This window comes from Miniopterus natalensis, chromosome 3 (assembly GCF_054644295.1).
Source record: "Miniopterus natalensis isolate mMinNat1 chromosome 3, mMinNat1.hap1, whole genome shotgun sequence".
In the NCBI taxonomy this organism is placed as follows: Eukaryota; Metazoa; Chordata; class Mammalia; order Chiroptera; family Miniopteridae; genus Miniopterus; species Miniopterus natalensis.
The window spans coordinates 62,274,652-62,293,059 of record NC_142083.1 but is presented as its reverse complement, the minus strand read 5'-3'; the positions used below and the strand labels follow the sequence as shown (position 1 = coordinate 62,293,059).

Genomic DNA, 18,408 nt, shown 5'->3' with positions numbered 1-18,408 from the left:
ACTCCCAGGTGGGGCTCCTTTCTTTACATCACAGGAAGTCATGACTGATATGGGTCTTACAAACATATCTTACTAAATTCCCATTATATTTATACTTTTTAAAAATATATATATTTTTATTGATTTCAGAGAGGAAGGGAGAGGCAGAGAGAGAGAAATAGAAACATCAATGATGAGAGTCATTGATGGGTTGCCTCCTGCACTCCTCCCACTGGGGATCAAGGCCATAACCCAGGCAAGTGCCCCGACCAGGAATTGAACCATGATCTCCTGAATCCTAGGTCAACCCTCAACCGCTGAGTCACACCAGGCCAGGCTCCCATTATATTTAATTAGCTTCCAACAACTTCCCACCCCCAGAAGCTCAAACTCCTTTTCTTTTTTCTTGTCACTTCTCCACAAATTTATTGTCATTTGTTAAAATAGTATATAAGCCTCTTAATCTATAAAAACCTCTTTGGAGTATTTTCACATCTCATCTATGAAGGCCTCCATGCAAATAAACATCAAAAATATTAAAATTAAATAAAATTTGTTTGCCTTTTCTTCTGTTAATCTTTCTTTTGTCAGTTTAATTATCAGGCCCCAATTACTGAATGTGAAAGAATAGAGGAAATTTTTTTTTCTTCCCTTACCCCCTCCAACCATGCTAGGCTTTGGAAAATCACCTCCGTTCCAACTATGGTGTGCTCAGATCATTAAATCAGGTCAAAGAATTCAGGGTATGGGAAAGAAAGAACAAAATCAAAGAAAATGTGCCAAATTAAAAGGGACTACCACGGGTTATCTATGAATATAAGACTTTAAGTTAAAGTATCACAGTATGTAAACTCCCACTTTTCAACAGATGTGTTCATCACTATAAGATTTCATTTACGTACGCACTTCTGCATACCACAAACCCTCCTACAAAATTCATAGTTTAGCTTAATCTATTCAGAGCAGCCCACATTAGCCTTAATTACACAGAGAGCACCTTCATCATCTGTGGTTTTGCTAGAATGTCTTCAGGAAGTACCATTCTCAGAATCCTTCCCCATAGCCTAGCATTTTGATTAGTACACTTGATTAGCCTTACATCTTCCCTCACTAACTTGTTGATCAATCAATGAGCAGAGATACCTGGTGAGGTTAAAGCACTTTTAATCTTGGAATATAGCCAGTTTGATTTTTCTAAAGTGAAACACCTTTTTACCTTGAAGACTTTTTACCCTTCCTTGGATCAAAATATAAAAGGTGCAGGACGTGAGATCAACTTATCAAACCTGCTGAGAGGTGAAACCCTTTACATGCAGCATATCTGCACACCTGCTTTGACCTGGATTAGTTGCTCTAAGTCTCCAGAAATCCACTAGGTTTTCAGGCGTTAGCTAGAGATGACTATACACAAGTAAAACCCAGCTCTTTGTAAATCACTTCCATCTTTCCTTTCTGTTCTGCTCCTCCTAATACTTTCACCAATATAGGTCAATTATGAGCCCAAAGACATAATTAGCTCTTACATGTAAAACAAGTACTCTGCGAGCATCCTTACAATGTAACTTCTACATTGTTGTTAACTGCTGCTGTGAGCAATAATTGCTGTTACATTTTTACCCATGACACCTCACAGGAAAAGATCATGCCCTAAGTTGTCAAGAGAAGAAAGAGCATAAGGCTAATGAGTGAGGACTCCTTCAGATTATGAAGATCTTTTGACCTAGTGTTTGCAGGACAAGGTGTGAGAATATTAAGGGCTGCCTGTTCCTAATGCACTTTCCAGTTCAGTTCAGTTTAACAAGCATTTTTTTTAACATCTTAAATATACACAGATGAAAAAGCATGGCCTCTGCCCCCAAGGACTTGGAGCTAAGTGAGAGGGAAAGAAATAGGAAAAGGCATTTTGAAAGTAATGCGGCAAGTGCTAACCAGAGGCAAATTTACTGTGATGTTAATGAAGCATAAACTATCACATCCACAGGCCTTTCTGAGAAGACTCTTAGCAATATGTTCCCATGATCATATGCTTTTGCATATTACAAAATTAAGATATTTGTGTACATTTTCTCTTAAAAATTACATCCCAAACTGCACAAGCTCCAGAGCCTATGCTATTAGTAATCCACCCTGATGCTGTCCTAGTTGTATTTATAGGTTACAATGGTTTTTGACAGGTAAGTACTTGGAAATCCACCTCAAAACCTCTTCCAAGCCAACCATAATGTAAAGACCTTGTAACACAAATAATAAGGCCACACCATAATGACGATGCTGCTATCTGCAAAGACCTCAACCACAAAAAAATAGTTTTTTCCATGTGAAATCAAGACAGAATTCAACAAAAGCTCACTGGGCCATCATTAAAGGTATTATAAGGATTGGACATCTTCCAAAGGCTCTGGATATTACCAGCTAAGTAGCTTTTGTACGAGAAGTATGTAAATGCTGGCTTTTGAAGTGGAAATTTTTCATGTAAAAATGAGGCAAGGCAATTTATAGCACCAACTTGGATGTTATGGAATTCAAAATCAATAAGCCTGGGGAACTGCCCAAGTCTATCTATATATAAAGTGCAGTTGGCTCTTAAACAACATGCGTTTGACCCGCATGTTCTCACTTATATGTGGATTTTCCCATAAATACTTTAGATGTATTTTCGCTTCCTTATGATTCTCTTAATAACATTTTATTTTCTCTAGCTTACTGTATTGTAATAATACAGTATATAATACATGTAACATAATATATGTATGAATCAACTATTGATGTTATCAGTCAGGCTTCCAGTCAACAGTAGGCTATTAGTAGTTATGTGCCGATTTTTGACTGAGCAGGAATCAGCAACCCTAACCCCTGCATTGTTCAAGGGTCCACTGTATATCGATAGAGAGAATTTAGATATACACACAAACATATGTGTGAGTTTAACTGTGTCAACCCAAATTCCAAGCATATAGATGACTCTACCTGAGACGACGTGCTCTCTGCTCTCTTCCCACTTCTCATAGAACCTCTGGTGGAGAGCTAAAGGCTCAAAACTTCATTCTCTCTTTATCATCATATTTAAAATTTTTACTTTGAAACATAAAGGGTCAAGAACAAAATTAGATATATTTCAGTTGATATTTGTTAGTGGAATGAAGAAAAGTAATCACGGCTACTGTAGACCAATTGTTAACACCTTCCGTTTCCAGATCCTGAATATCACAGCCTTTTCTGCAAGGTTACAGTCCCATCTCTTAACTCATTTTTTACAGTTACCGCAGGAGACGACGGCTTCCACCTACTGCTACAGGACATTGGCAGTTCTGAGAGCAGGATTTCCTATTATTCAGTACTATTTTCCATTATCTTTGTGGCTTCTCAAAAGGGAACCCATAGCTGTCATCTCCATCACCGTTCCCCACCGTTCCGTCTCCTTTTCTCCCGCTTTTTCCTATTTCCTTTACCCTCTGTCTGCTTTAGAGTCTCTCCTATTTTTCCAGATTTAAGAAAACTACCTTGTAAAAACACCCTTGGCATTTTCTATTCATCCAGAAAAAATCCTCAACAAAAATCTTAAACTGGTTTTCAAAGCTTTTGTCATTTTGATTTACTTATCCAAAAAGAATTTTTAATTCTTTTTTTGTTGTGTAGTGTATTTTTTTGTTGTTTTTATTTTTTTATTTTTTATTTTTTGCTACAAAGTAGTGAGAAATACAAAGCTGAGTAAGACCCTTCCTCTGAACTCTCCCTGTGCCCTTTCTCAGCCTCCAGGGGCGCCTGTCTACATTGGACGTGGCTATTGTGAGCCTGCCCAATCTCGATTCTGCAGGCTGCAGGCTCCTTCAGAGCAAGGTGTTGTCTGGCCACCCTCCCCAGCTCTTCACAGCGGAGAGCTGTTCACACAGGAAGTGTGCTCAGAATTCTTTGGGAAAGAGGGGTGCTACTTTCTCTGAGGTTTCACTCTGGTGAAAAGCATTCAATCAGACTATTTTCTTTCATTTGAAAGACAATTATTGCTTATTAGTTGTAATATTCCAGTTTTGAAAAATCACCTACTTAGAAAATCAATTCTAGGCTCTGCTACTAACTAGCTATATGATTTTAGGCAACTTAACCTCACTAAAGATGTCGCCTCATAGTTAAAATGGATACAATATTTCTACTTCATGGAAATATTGAAAAAATAAATGCAAGATGATTTATGCAACACATAGTATCCTTCATCTAATAATCAAACAATGCTATATAACTATTATGATATAAAATGCAAAGTATGATGCTTGATACAAACTAGATATTATCATTGATATTATTACTTTATTTATTGCTAGGCACTTAAGGGCCTCTATTTGGCTAATAACACGTGATCGTGTCTTATTTAAAGGTTAAGCTCTTTTCTATTGTGGAGCTTTCAGAAGGGTCCAGAAGATGGGCTTTACTGAAAACTCCTTGGCTTAAGGAACATTTCCAGGAGCTGGAACACGCTATGGAAAGAAACATCACACCGAATTTATATCCTTTTATTTTCTCTTTTCCAAAGAAGACTCAATAGAGGATTCTACAGTGAAGTTAAATGAGTATCGACAGAAAAGTAAAATAAGTTAAGAATATTATTAGACCATTAACTGAGGGACCACTCACATCTTAGAGAGGTCGCATTATTTTGATGCATGAAGCCTGTACTTAGCACTCAGGCCCAGTTCTGCATCCTAGTACTATTATTCTTTAGTTCTGTGATGTAGCACAACTTACATGAACCACTCACATTAAAGTTTCCATATGTTGAAAATGGGAATAATAATTGCACACATGTGTGTGCTCACACACGTGGGCGCACACACACACACACACCCCATAGGGTCATTGTGATGATTAAATAATGTTGGTAAAACACAGGCAGTCAGTAAATGTCAGAATTCCCTATGCTGGAGCATAAAGACTTATTATTAAACAGGTGTTATGTCAAGAATAGATTGCATAACCATTCAATATTTAATCAAATTCTACAAAGACACAAATTATGAACAAATGTAAACAAGAAACTTAGTACTGAGATATGGAGCATTTTCCAACCCATTATCCCAAAGTTATACAAGTAATGAAAAAAATTACCCTGTCTTAATTCTTCTATTCTCACTCGATCTAGATTTGAAAATTACATTAATTCTCTTTACATTAACTGCATCGCTAATGAGTTTATGGACTGATGTACTATGTTGACTGTAAATATCTCATATTATCCATTTACTGGGTTTATTAACTGAATTTATCATATATTTATTTACTGCTTTCCTTTATTCAATGCCTATTATGTATCTGAAAAGGAGGCTGCAATATGAATGAACCAGACTGCAAGTCCTGTGAGGGCAAAAACAAATCTGACAAAGTACATAGAATATGGACAACTGCTGAACACATAGAAGGCCAAGAAAAAAAATATTTTCTAATTGATTTGAATAAATTATGTGTTAAATTGTATGCCCTTCTCAATAATGCAATACACATACACAGGAACTGAATTATGCTAGAAACTATTTTCTATGGGCTATAAATTGCTCTCAGTTCTGAAGCACATGATCCTTAGCAAAGATGGTCTGATTATTTAGAAAGTGATTACAAGTCATTTCTATTCAGCTCATGTGTGTTTGTGTGTGTGTGTTGCAATATTGAGTAAGGGAATACAAAAAATATCCTTTATCTTATATGACTATAGCACACAATTAATTATTAATGAATGAAATTGAGAAATAAACATCTATTCACCTTTTTCACCACTTTCTGAGGCCAATGAGAGGCAAGTAATTTGAACATCCTAGGGTTATTCTTGGGTCTCCATCCTAGATCTCAGACCAGCTTCTAAAATAATTTTTTTAATTACTCCTTTCTTCTTCTCAGAAGATTGAAATTAAGAGGAAAGAGAATAAAATATGAACCTAGTCACAGGTCTGTTTTAGTGTGCATAGACCAGAAGACATTGAGAGGCTAAACATAGCAGAAGAGCAACATAAGCTAATAAAGAGGAAACAAGACAGAAAATACAGTGCTTGAAATGTATTTTCTTACATGGGAGATTAGTTCCAGTAATCATAGGTTAGCAGCATGCAGAGAAAATCTGTGTGATGGTGGGAGTCACCATGGGGGAACGGGAAGGGCCATGGAGTAAGGGTCAGGGTGCCTGGTGCAAGCCCCAGCCAGCGGTGTCCCTGGTGGACTGTGTGACTTCACAAGATAGGGCTCAAATTCATATTCTATAGAATAATAAATTTGAGCCAAAAGATGCTTAAATAATCTTAGAGTTGATTTCTAATATCCTTTTTTGTAAGTACATGAATGTTTCTATATCTGTAAATCCATATTTCATGCTCCAACTAGGAGACTGAAAAAGCTAAAGCTGATTAGCGGACCTGCGTGGGGCTGCAGGATAATATCCAGGGACTTCTTTGCACACGATAAGGTGACGGGACAGTGTAGAAGAGTCCACAGTCCAAGGGTCACAGCTACTGCTGTGGTCCAAAGGTAAATTCCAAAGATCACCAAAAGAATGTCAAAAGTAACAGAAAACGCAGACATGGGAGGTAGGAATACAGGGGAGAGAAGAGTCCAAAGGTGAGGATGAGCCGCCAAGGCGAGTCAGTGGTTAGGGTCCTTAGATGAGGTACGAGACCCTGGAAGGACACTGTCCAATTCACTGGCTTAACCACAAATCTCTCTTTTAGAAAAAGAAGTGATTAAGCAAACAAAAGCAGCAGAAGCATCAAAGTCCTCAACCTGTTTTCTCACTTCCTTTCACCCTCTTTGGTAGCCCTTCAAAACAGGGGACAGCATTGCCACAGTGCCAATCAACTCACCCAGCCCTGCCAAGTATCCCCTCACCTACATATCCCCTGCCTAAGTATTCCCTGAGAATCAGTTCTTACAAGACCAGAGAGCAGAGGAGCAGGGGCGGCCAAGACAGCACCACTGAAGGGCCGGACAAAAGGGACACCATGCGCTGACCAGGACTCCCTCCCCGGGGCTCAGAAGCCATGGGCCAAGGGAGGTGCCCCAGGCCCTGCACCCCCTTCCTTCAAGACTGAGTTCCTCGTACACTGGATCCAGATACCTTCCTCCCTGAGCTTGCTTTCGGAGCCTGTACAGACCTCTTCCTCAGTCTGTCCATCTAAGAAGAAACCACATTCCCAAGAGACACACACCTAGGCCCAAGTGGTGGCCTAAAGCAAGATTAAACACATTTTTAAAAGATAAAATTTCAGGTTTCCGTAGCATTGTTGTAGCCTGCTGTTTTTCAACAGTGGTGTAAGGCTAAGGCAGCGATTTTCAACTGGTGTGCCGTGAGAATTTTTAAAATATGCAATACCTGACTTTAGTCAGGGGCACTGACCTCCTTTCCCTTAGACTGTCAAATAAAAAAAATTAAAAAAATAAATGACAACAGCCAACACAATAGCCATCTGGTGTGAATGAATCAAAATTATACCTATTTTGTTTTTGTCAGAGTGGCCAAAAATATATATTTTGGTTATAGTTTATGTGTGCCATGAGATGAAAAAGGTTGAAAAACCCTGGGCTAAGGATCACGCTTGGCATAGCCCATGGTCTCTAGATAAGACAGGGAGAACCAAGCCCCGGAGGTCAAGTGGTTTTTCTGGTCTTTCCAGGGGCCCGTGGCAGAAGCTGACACAGGACGGAAGGCCTCGAGTTCCTGGCCTCTCTTCAACCCAGTGCTCCGTGTGCTCACACAACACGCGTGCATGACTGAGGGCAGCGTCTGCCCACAATGATGAGCAGAACACCCTGGGACTCGTTCAGAGGCTTTCCTGAGAACTACGGAGAGGATGATATCGATTCATTTAAAAATGCTGGCTGCCTTTTACCCTCCACTTTCCTTCCATCCTCCCGAGCCCGTGTCAGCTGCCAGGGCACCTGTCAACCACTTAACAAGCTGCTGTCAGCAACCCGTGTCTGCCCACACTCAGGGAAAGGGGCTGCGTAGCAACACGCCCCGGCCCGTCACTGTCTGTCAGAGACATCGCAGCCCAGGCGTCCCCGGACCGCAGCTACCGCCACGTCTCCGGGAAGGGACACTCACCACAGTCCACGGCCCATTCGGTAGCCCTTCTGTGCCCCTGAGCCCCAGAGGAACAGACTGCAGAAAACAAATGCTGATTTCATGGGATTCTCTCCGAGCAAAACCCTTGTGGTGTTTGTACATATCCAAGAGCAAACAAAGTCCTTTGGACTGCTTTTGAGTTCTCAGCATTTTCTTTATAATATTCGGCCTTTTTCCTTTAATACCAACCTCAACTCTCTTTTTAATTACCCTGTTTTCCTCCTCCGTAAACAATTAGCATTTAATTGCCTTGGCAATTTTTCTGCTGAACAGTTTTATGTCATTTTTGCTTTGCTGCAGTTGTTTCCACAGCAGTAACAAAGAATGTTCCCTTATATCTGTTTTTGCATGGAGTTTGCCTCTCAGTATCATGTCAGGATCTGTCTAAGGGTTTTGTCTGATTTATTTATTCTAGAAAAATTCATATACTTGCTGTGGAGTTTTCCTGGAGTTAACTGTTGGTAACTATTACTTCATACTTATCTCTACTCATCATTCACAAAACATCAGTTTTAAACACTTTCCTCTTGTTAATAATCCAAGTTAATTTACTGGTGAACACAGAAGTAAAAATCCTACATAAAACATTAGCAAACAGAATATAGCAATATAGAAAAATAATAATAGAACATGGTGAAACAAGTATTGTCCCAGGAATTTAAGGGTCATCTAACACTAGAAAATTTATTAATGTGCTCAGTATAATTTCAATCAAAATCTCAACAGAGCTTTTTAAGGAACTTGACAAGTTGATCTATAACTCAGTAGGCCAAGAATGACCAAGACTGTTTTTAAGGAAAAGAATTAATGAGGGTTCTTTTATAAATATTGACTTACTATAAGACTATAATAATTTAAGCAAGGTGATATTGGCTCAGGAAGCCCAGATACCTATGGGAGCTTATAGATGATAGAGTAGGTATTACAAATTAAATAGTGAAAAAAATACTACTCAATAAATGGTGCTAAAAATGTTGGTAATTCACATAGCGAAACATAAAAATGCAAGCCATAGATTGCAAGAAGACATTAATAATACATATACCAAATAAAAATTTATCAAAAAAGACAAACAATCCAAGAGAAAAATGTATAATTAATAAGAACTGGGAAATCATACAAGACAGCATCCAAATAGCCAATGAATGTATAAAACAATGATTAACTTCACTAATAATCAGAGAAAGTCTATTCGCTGAAAATTCTATACAGCTATTAAAATAAATGAAAGTGGCAAAATAAAATACAATTTACATTCATCAGAGTAGCAAAATATTAAAATAGCTAATAAACCTAGTGACTGATGTGCGGGAAAGTAGGACATTTTTCAAGAGGCATAACTTCATAAGATCGTGCTCAGAGTTTTTTTGAGTGTAGGACACAACTAACTATTCAACTTGAGTTGCCCATTAATCGTTTCGTGCTATGTGATATACCAAGTCCTAAGGTTAGAAACATTCCATGGAATCACAGAAGTGATACCTTCGGGACCGGGCTTGAGATGGCCCAGAGGCAGAAATAAATTACATGATCAAGAGGCTCAGACCCTCAGGTAATCTATTTCAGGCGCAGCGCCTTCGATCAATCCCCACCGATGACCTCATGGGGCTTCCCTTTGGATGTGTCTTCCCTGTGCCCAGGAGCGGCAAAGAACAGGCACCAAAGCAGCAGTGCGCATCTGCCAACAAGTTAAAGAGGTCAGTGTTCTCCTAGACTTCTGTCTGGACTAAGAAAACAGTCTCCTACTTGGCCGCTGACTTCTACTTCGGTCCCGGTAGCCTTTTCACACGGCGTCCAGAGCAAGCCTTTTAATGTGTACATCAGCCTGCTGCGTACTCACAAGCCCCTGATGACTGATCACCGTCACAGTCCGAAGGAAACCCCAGGTGCTTACCACCAGCCCGTCAGACCTGCAGCATCTGCGCCATAACTAGCTCCCTGACCGCCTCTCCCTCCTTCGCCTTTCCTGAGCCCCTCCGCCTTCTTGCTGTTCTTTGAGTGTCCCCTTTGTCTGGAACCTTATTCCCCACTGCCCCCCATCTTCCCAAGGCTTGTTCCTTTGCTTGATTTAAATCTCCACTGAAGTGTTCCCGTTCCCTATCTCTGCTCAGCTTTCTCCATGACCACTTCCCACTACCAGACTTATTTATCAGTTCTTTAGTATCTGTCTCTTCCTCAAGAGAAGGCAGCCAATTGCTTCATTGACTGTTGTACCAGCTCCTAGAACAACGCCGGGACAGTACCTGGGACATGTAGTGGCTCAGTGAACGTTTGCCAAGTGAATGAGTGCCGCTAGTTTTGTAATGACATCAGTAGCAAGATTCCATCTTCTTTTTCTGTAAGAAGCCCTCCTTCCCCTTGAGTTTTATATTAAGGACAAAGGGATTGAAAAACTCTGATTATATATTTTAATTTTTTTGAAATCCTTTTTTCAAAATTACAAAGTTTGTGTGTTCTTTGTGACTATTAATACAATTCAAAAAAAATTAACTATCCCTCTCCCATTTCACCCCTGTGTCCCACACTTACCTCAGGACACCAAAACTAATAATTGAAGTGTGTCATTCCAGGACTTTCTTCGTGAAAATACCAAGATTTAGTCAATTTTTAAGCTTGGTAATCTTAGCTTTTATAAAAATGGGATCATATAATATATATTTACTATAATATACTTTTCTCACTTAAGGAAAACAAAACAAAAAGAAACCTTAGGACACTTACATGAGGAACATAACAATATTAGTATTTCTGTAAATTCATTACAAGATGATCTTCCAAGATCCCTCAGTGGCTTCCACCTGGGGAGTAAGCGCTTTACATATAATGTATTATTTGCTAGAAATGTTTGCAAATCGAAGCCCCAGCAGCTATCTGTAACAGCAGAAAGCACAGAGCTAAAGAGCATGCAGACAGGGACTGAACAGTCAAAATCAAGGGGAATGGTGGCCAGTCAGAATCCAGGAACATGCCACTGTGGGGGTCTGTTCTCCGCAGTTCAGCTGACCAGGCTCCCACTTCGCCAGCTGCGGATGACAGCAGGTCCTCCCTGCTAGCTGATAAGCAGATTCTCTGACCAGGCTGCTGCAGCAGCTGCCACTGACACCACCTGACTGTACTCAAACCGCTCCCCCCACCTCACAGGCCCTCAGGCTCCGTAATTCAAAGCACAGATGGAAATTGGAGAAATGCATCCACTTGTGTCGAATTTCATGCTCACTTTCTTCAGATTTCGTAAAGGTCAGTGTCTTGGCTCCCTTCCCAGGGACTTGATTTAATTGGTTCAGATATACTGTAAAGATTATAAATTCTTGATTTTGAGGCATGTTCATCCTATTTTCACAAGTAACATGGAGATTCTGCACTTTCCTAGGCCTGAATTCAGAGCATTTTGTATATTTTCCTCATGGAGCTTTCTTATATAATCACTTCCTTAATTTAAACCTCCAGCCTTAAGACCCAGTAGTATGATTGGTCTCCAAATGGTTACTCCAAAACACTTATACCTTAAGCATCATCTTTCATTGTCCCATTCCTCTCATATCTTCTTAGTGGAGGAATGGAGAACATTTGTAAGAATAAAGTACATAGGCATCTGAGGATTTGTGAGTCTGGGCACACCAAGTTTTAAGTTTCATGGACCTCAAACCATATTGCTCAGTAAGTACAAGTTGTCTCTGCCTGTCTGGTATCTGATAGAAAGCTTCTGATGAGAATATGCCATTTCCTACTCACCCTAGCCTCTAGCTCACAGGTACCACTTAAAAGAGTAATCTATGGCTGGGGAAAATGCCAAACTATATTTGCATAGATTTATGAATCTTGGATTATATTGGGAAAGTCATATTTCATTGGTTTTATTTCAAAGACTCCAAGACCATTCTGTGGTTTCCATCAAAGACGGCTTTCTCAACTTTGAGCCAGGCTAGCACAATATCTGCCAGTCAGGGACCAATTAATTACATCAGTGCAATCCATTAATTAGGTTGTGATAGACATGAAGGGATTCTTTATAACAATTTAAAAATGTGATGGTGACCAGTAGCTATTGTTACTCTCAAAAATCAATAAAAATATCCTCGGGTAAGAATTAAAAAAAAAAAAAAGTAAATATGGCAAACAGTATTTTTATCTGGGTAATGAGACTTTTAAAAGAGATTTTTATCTCGGTAATGAGACTTTTAAAATAGATTTTCTCTCCCTTGTATTGTTTAAATGGATCCTTTTTACAAAAATAAAAAATGAATAGAAAAAAAAATTATTCCCTGAACTTCTGCTGGATACATGACATTAACAATATCTTTCCCATGCAAGGCAGTCCCTGGGGCTCCTTCATTTATTCATCAGCCTGCCAAGAGTCTGACTCTCAGAGCTTTCTTACTGCAGAGAGTCTCCCCAGCCAGCATTCACAGAGAACATCAGAAACTGCAAAAGAGACACAGGCTAGCGACTTCCGTCCTGATGGCTAGTCTTCCCAATTCACAGTGTAAAGCAGATGACATTCATCACTGGTGGTTCCTTTTCCCCCAACCCAGTGGCACACTCTCTTCACCTGGTGCCCATATATGTGACATCCTATACATACATGCATATATATACATATACAGAATTTCGAGTAATCTAAATCTTATCGACTTCAAATAGAGGCTATTTAATTCCATCCAAATCAATGAATTCTCTCTCTGAGGTTTACACCCTAACATTCTGACATATCTAGCTCTTGGGGAGAAAAAGGTACTCTTATTTCCCAGGCTTCATTTTAGAAATCTAAAGAGAGAGTGTTTTCTAAACAGAAGCAAATTGATTTATTTCAGCCATGGACATCAGCTGCCATTGTGTGCACATTTAATTCACAAAAGCGCTTCTTTGGAGAGATTTTTAAACAGCCTGCCAATACTGAAATTAAGCTTTTCTGCTCCATTTGGACAGGAATCGGGGCTTCTGTAGTTTTTCCAGATGTTTTACTGCAGGTTGAGCAGGGCCCAAGGTACAGCAGATTGACTGGTTACTGTAGAAATTCGAAAGAATGTCAGCCTGTCACCCGCCCCTACTTATTATTCAGCAAGAAGTCTATTTGCTGTCAGTCTTCCAGGGGATAGAATGGCTTTTGGACAAAACAAGTCAGACAATACCCTACTGCCCTGAAGGATCCTGCTGTCAACAGCGACTCTGGGCCACACCAAATGTCACCAACTAAGGAAACAAACAAGAACCAGGAGAGCAGAAGTGGCAGCAGCCTCTATTTCAGTGACATTCTTTTTCATAAGATGATTGGCTAAATGTTCTGGTTTTAAAATAAAAGAAAGAATAAAAGCCTATATAGTAATAACTCTTCAATGTACTTTTACCACCTGCACTTAATTAGCTTTAATTTAAACTCAGAATAGAGTTTAATTAGAACCATGGACTCTTCTCCAGTATACATTTGGGAGCAAGAAATTGTGTCTTCACCACAGGCCTCAGAGTTTGTGTCCAGCAGAGAAGATTACTCCAAATGCCCGGGCAGACACATTCTCATGTAAAATACCCGAGAAAAATGCCTGCAGGTCTCCGGGTTCCTTATTAAAGAAAGTTAATCAATTTCAATTCAGTCCGTCAACAGGTATGAACTGAACACCTGCCATGTGCCTGACATGAGGATTTGGAAGAAACAAAGCTTTGAGTTGGATTTGAATCAGAAACAGTGGGGGGCATCTTTATCCTAATACCAGCAGCTGTAGGGGGCAAAAGCAAGCAGCACCGACTTCTCTCCTCCTAGGGTTTTGTGGAATATGGTTATATATTAGAACAAAGAAGAAAACGAGAAAAAAGCTAGAGAGGTAGGTCATTTACAGCTATGTGTAATGTGGCATCTAGGTTTCATGAAATTATACTATTCCTTATAATAAATACATCTCATTCCAAGTAAAAACAATATGTTCTATAAACTTTTGGATTTAAGACAAGCCTTGGGGTTATGGGGCTACATTCCCCAGTTAAGACAGGCCTTCCCCGGCCGGGCGTGGCTCAGCGGTCGAGCGTCGACCGAGGATCCAGGCGATCGGGGTTCAATTCCCGGTCAGGGCACATGCCCGGGTTGCGGGCTCCATCCCCAGTCAGGGGCCTGCAGGAGGCAGCCGATCACTGACTCTCTCATCATTGATGTTTCTCTCTCTCTCTCTCCCTCTCCCCTCTTCTCTCTGAAATCAATAAAGATATATTAAAAAAAAAAAAAAAAAAAAAGACAGGTCTTGATGCTGTAATAAAACAATTTGACCTTAAGAGTCTTCTTTGCATTGAATGTCAGGAAAACACCACAGAGAAAGTCTCTAATTTGTGAGGAGACAAATTTCATCTTATCTAACACCTCTTCAGCCTAATTAATCAATTATATGATTCTTCAACCTTCACCATTCTTATCAGCACCCAGAAAGGCAATTTAAAAAGCACAGAACCTGAATACAAAATGATTTAACCCTAGGTGATTGCTTCCTTTGCAAACTAGAAGCCTGTACCTATAACTGGCTTCTACTCAGGGCTATGTAAGAGGAGACTTGTATACAATTTCATTCCGCAGTTCTCTCGAACGAAAGATATCCATCTGATGTCACAGATTCTGATGCTGTATCCTGGGCAATACAGAAGTTCAGGACATACTACCTAGTCTCAGGGAGCTCGGGGAACTACCATATTTAAGACAATGAGAAATCAATTAAGAATTTAAATGTGGGGCCCTGAGAAAACTGGGAGATTAAAATAAGGGGATTCCAGTGTGGCTGGAAGGGGTGAAGAGGGGATTTGAGTTGAGTTTTATCCCAGTGGCTTTAATTTGGCTCCTGGCTTCCTTCACATATATCTGGTGAGCTTGCTCACTGACCTAGTCCCTTTTTAGTAACACCTTCACCTAGTCCCTTTTTGGTAACATCTTTAGCAAGAACAGAGGCACTGATGCTCCTAAGTACTGTTTAAAAACCTGCCACATGGGCCGAGCCAAATTCTTTTTACCCTTTAAGACCCATCTCTTTGATGGAGGCTCCCTTTCGTCTTCTATTGCCTCCGAATCCCTATTATTTTGGGCAAAGTAACTTTAGATTGTATCAGAAATTATATAGGGCATCCCAAAAAATGCCCTAGCCAGTTTTGCTCAGTGGTTAGAACGTCGGCCTGTGGACTGAAGGGTCCCAGGTTTGATTCTGGCCAAGGGCATGTACCTCGGTTGCAGGCTCAATCCCTAGCCCCAGTCAGGGTGTGTGCAGAAGGCAACCAATAGATGTATCTCTCTCACATCCATGTTTCTCTCTCTCTCTTCCACACTCTCTGAAAAGCAATGAAAAAAATTCCTCGGGTGAGGATAATACTAGGAATAATAATAATATTATGCTTGGGAGTGCAGAGTGGTGAGAGAAAAAAATTAATGAGCACACTTTATAATCTGTTAAATAATCAGAAGAGCCTGGAGAAAAATAAAAGAGAAGATGGCAATTTTAGATGGGGTGTCCAGGGATGGCTTCACTGAGAAAATGTCATTTGAGTAAAGACCAGAAGGAAGCAAGTGGGTGGCCCATGTGATTATCTAGGTGACTAACAACCAGGCAGAAAAATTAAGCTCAAAGGCCCTGAGGTGAGAAGATGGCAGGGGCTGAGGGACGGAGAAGGCAGTGGGGCTGGGGCATACCAGGAAGCAGAGAACTGCAGCTGCAGCCCAGCTGACACCAGCCTGCTCCTCTGAACTCAAAACCCAGTTGTAGTCGCATGTGTCCTGCAGGGAACTTTGCTGCTCTCCAGCTGCAGCACTCCTGGCCTGGCAGCACGATTTCTAGTAGAAATCCATCTCTCCTCATAGCACAAATGCACTGTTGAGTTTACTACAGAGACTTTGTGTCAAGGCCCAACATTTTATTTTTACCTTTTAATAATGCTTTATTTTTCAACTACAGTTGACATATAATATATACTAGTTTCAAGTGTACAACACAGCTATTAGACATTTATATAACTTATGAAGTGATCAGCCCGACAAATCCAGGACCCATCTGATAGTAAACTCAGTTATTACAATATTAATGACTATTCCCTATGTTGTACTTTACATGCCCATGACTGTTTTTATAACTGGCAACATTTTAAAATAGGAGAGTTTTGATATATCTCCACTCTTTGGGGCCAACCCAGATGATACCTGGGTACTTGCCACCTGGCACTTTTCCCCCCATGCCTTTCAACCTAACCCCAATGGCTTATGGAGGGGAGCAAAAAATTATTTTTTCTTCTACCCTTCTAGATTCTCTGGTGGGGCCCTGTGAAATCAGATGGACAAAAGACAGATTGGCAGCAGAAAAACAAACAAGTTTATTAACATGTGCATTGTGCATATACATGGAAGGAGGAAGACATGAGTAACCAAAGGGGTAGTTAGAACTTGAGCTTATTAGCATCTTAACAAAAGAACAATTTGTAGAGAAGTGACAAGACGAGGGAAAGGGTTGTCAGCTTTGAGGGACAGCAAACTTTGAGAAGGTAAATATATATAGGAGAAACTCATAGGATGAAGATTGCTTATGCAGACCCACTTTGGTGCTAACTTTCTGTCTTCCTCACAGCCATAAAATTTCCTGGAAGAGGAGATTTATGGCAGTTCTCATTTTCAGAAGTTTCTGCTTTTAGTAGGATAATGGAAGATCCAGGAAGGCATCCTTCTGCATCTGTTGATTTTCACTTGCCTCCAGATCAAAATAACCCTAATGCCATTTGGCAATGGTATAGTTTGTGGTGGTGTTTTCTGGCCCCCACACTGGCAGAATGGGAACCCAAACCCTACTGCTTAGTTACTTCACCTTTATCAATTCATTCTCTTGCCTCCAGGACACAGGTTCTAGGCCCCCTTAACTCAGTAATTCTTGCTGATTCTGCTCTAAGCTTAACAAGCTTGCAAGGCCGGGTCTATGATGACTTATGCACTGACAACTTATTCAGTGTTCCCTAGCATTTCTGTTCTTTCAACCAGAAGCTCTCTCAGGTTTTTCCCCATGCAAATTTAATTGGCTGTTAGACTCAAAGTAACAAGCATGAAGGTGTAGGAAGGTCATTCAAAGCAAGACTGGGTTCCTCAAAAATGCTCCTGGGGGGATAAAACTTATTTAAATTATCACTGCCTTTCTCCTCACTTTGCTAAATTAGGAAAAAGAGCATTTGGCATTAGCGAAAGTGCTACCAAAATCCTGGGTGATTTTTAATGTTAAGACATAGGCATTTGGGAGAGCTGGAGGCCTATAGTGGAGAAGAAAGCAACGCACTGCAGGGTCCTGGGCAGGGGCAGACGGCTGGCAGGATGGAGGTGACCTTGGGGCAGCACTGGGAGGGCGCAGTGGGGAATACAATCTTTGTTGGTGTCCTGTGCACAGATTCACAAGGGCTTAAGCTGGGCTGCCGTGGGACCGGATGAGATTGCTGGGATCATATCTGTTCTAGCCCAGCAAGCAGCTCAGCTAACCTCAGACCCCACTGATATTCCTGTGGTGTGTCTAGAATCAGATAATGGGGACCCTGGCTGGACAGCTCAGTTGAGTAGAGCGTGGTCCTCATATGCCAAGGTTGCAAGTTCGATCCCCAGTCAGGACACATACAAGAATCAACCAATGAATGCATAAATAAGTGGAACAACAAATCGATGTTTCTCTCCCCCCCATCACTAAAGTCAATCAATCAGTCAATCAATAAAAATTAGAATAAGATAGTGGGAATATTATGATCCAGAAACATGATGGCACCACAGTGGCAGTGCACAAAAAGGCCTCTTGACGTCTCACAGCAGCCTTGCCTGGATCAGACCTATGTCACTTACTTACAGACTTAAAGTTTCAGTAGTTAGGCCATTCATTTAATGTGTATTGGGCAGGGATCGAGCCTACAATCGAGGTACATGCCCTTGGCTAGAATCAAACCCAGGACCCTTCAGTCCGCAGGCCGATGCTCTAACCCCTGAGCCAAACCAGCCAGGGAAGGAATATGTTTTTCTCCTGTACTCCTCCAGCAGGAAAAAGAAGGATCTTCTCTTTGTCCAGCAACCACTCAGGCAATGAAAGACTGTTATAACTCAGTCAATGAAAAGCCACTACACTTTGAACTCCCAGTTTCCTCTATCAGACCCTTTGTTTACAACAGCCCCTCTGAACTTTCTTTTATAAAAGAAAGCTCCTCTCCTTTGTTCTCTGAATTCATGCATGGTTTTGCCATTAGACTGCATGTCCTGAATTCTTTGTTACTCCCAAATAAACCCATTTTGGTGGAGAAATATCTGCCTGACTTTGTTTAAAGTCAACAATATGATGTTTTATTTTACATAAATGGTATTACTTTGC

At 40.5% G+C, this 18,408-nt stretch overlaps 1 pseudogene; it reads left to right on the top strand.

The window, feature by feature from the left end:
• The first annotated feature begins 17,378 nt into the window (after window positions 1-17,378).
• On the top strand, window positions 17,379-17,848 carry LOC148093505 (ragulator complex protein LAMTOR5-like; annotated as a pseudogene).
• Window positions 17,849-18,408: the final 560 nt, after the last annotated feature.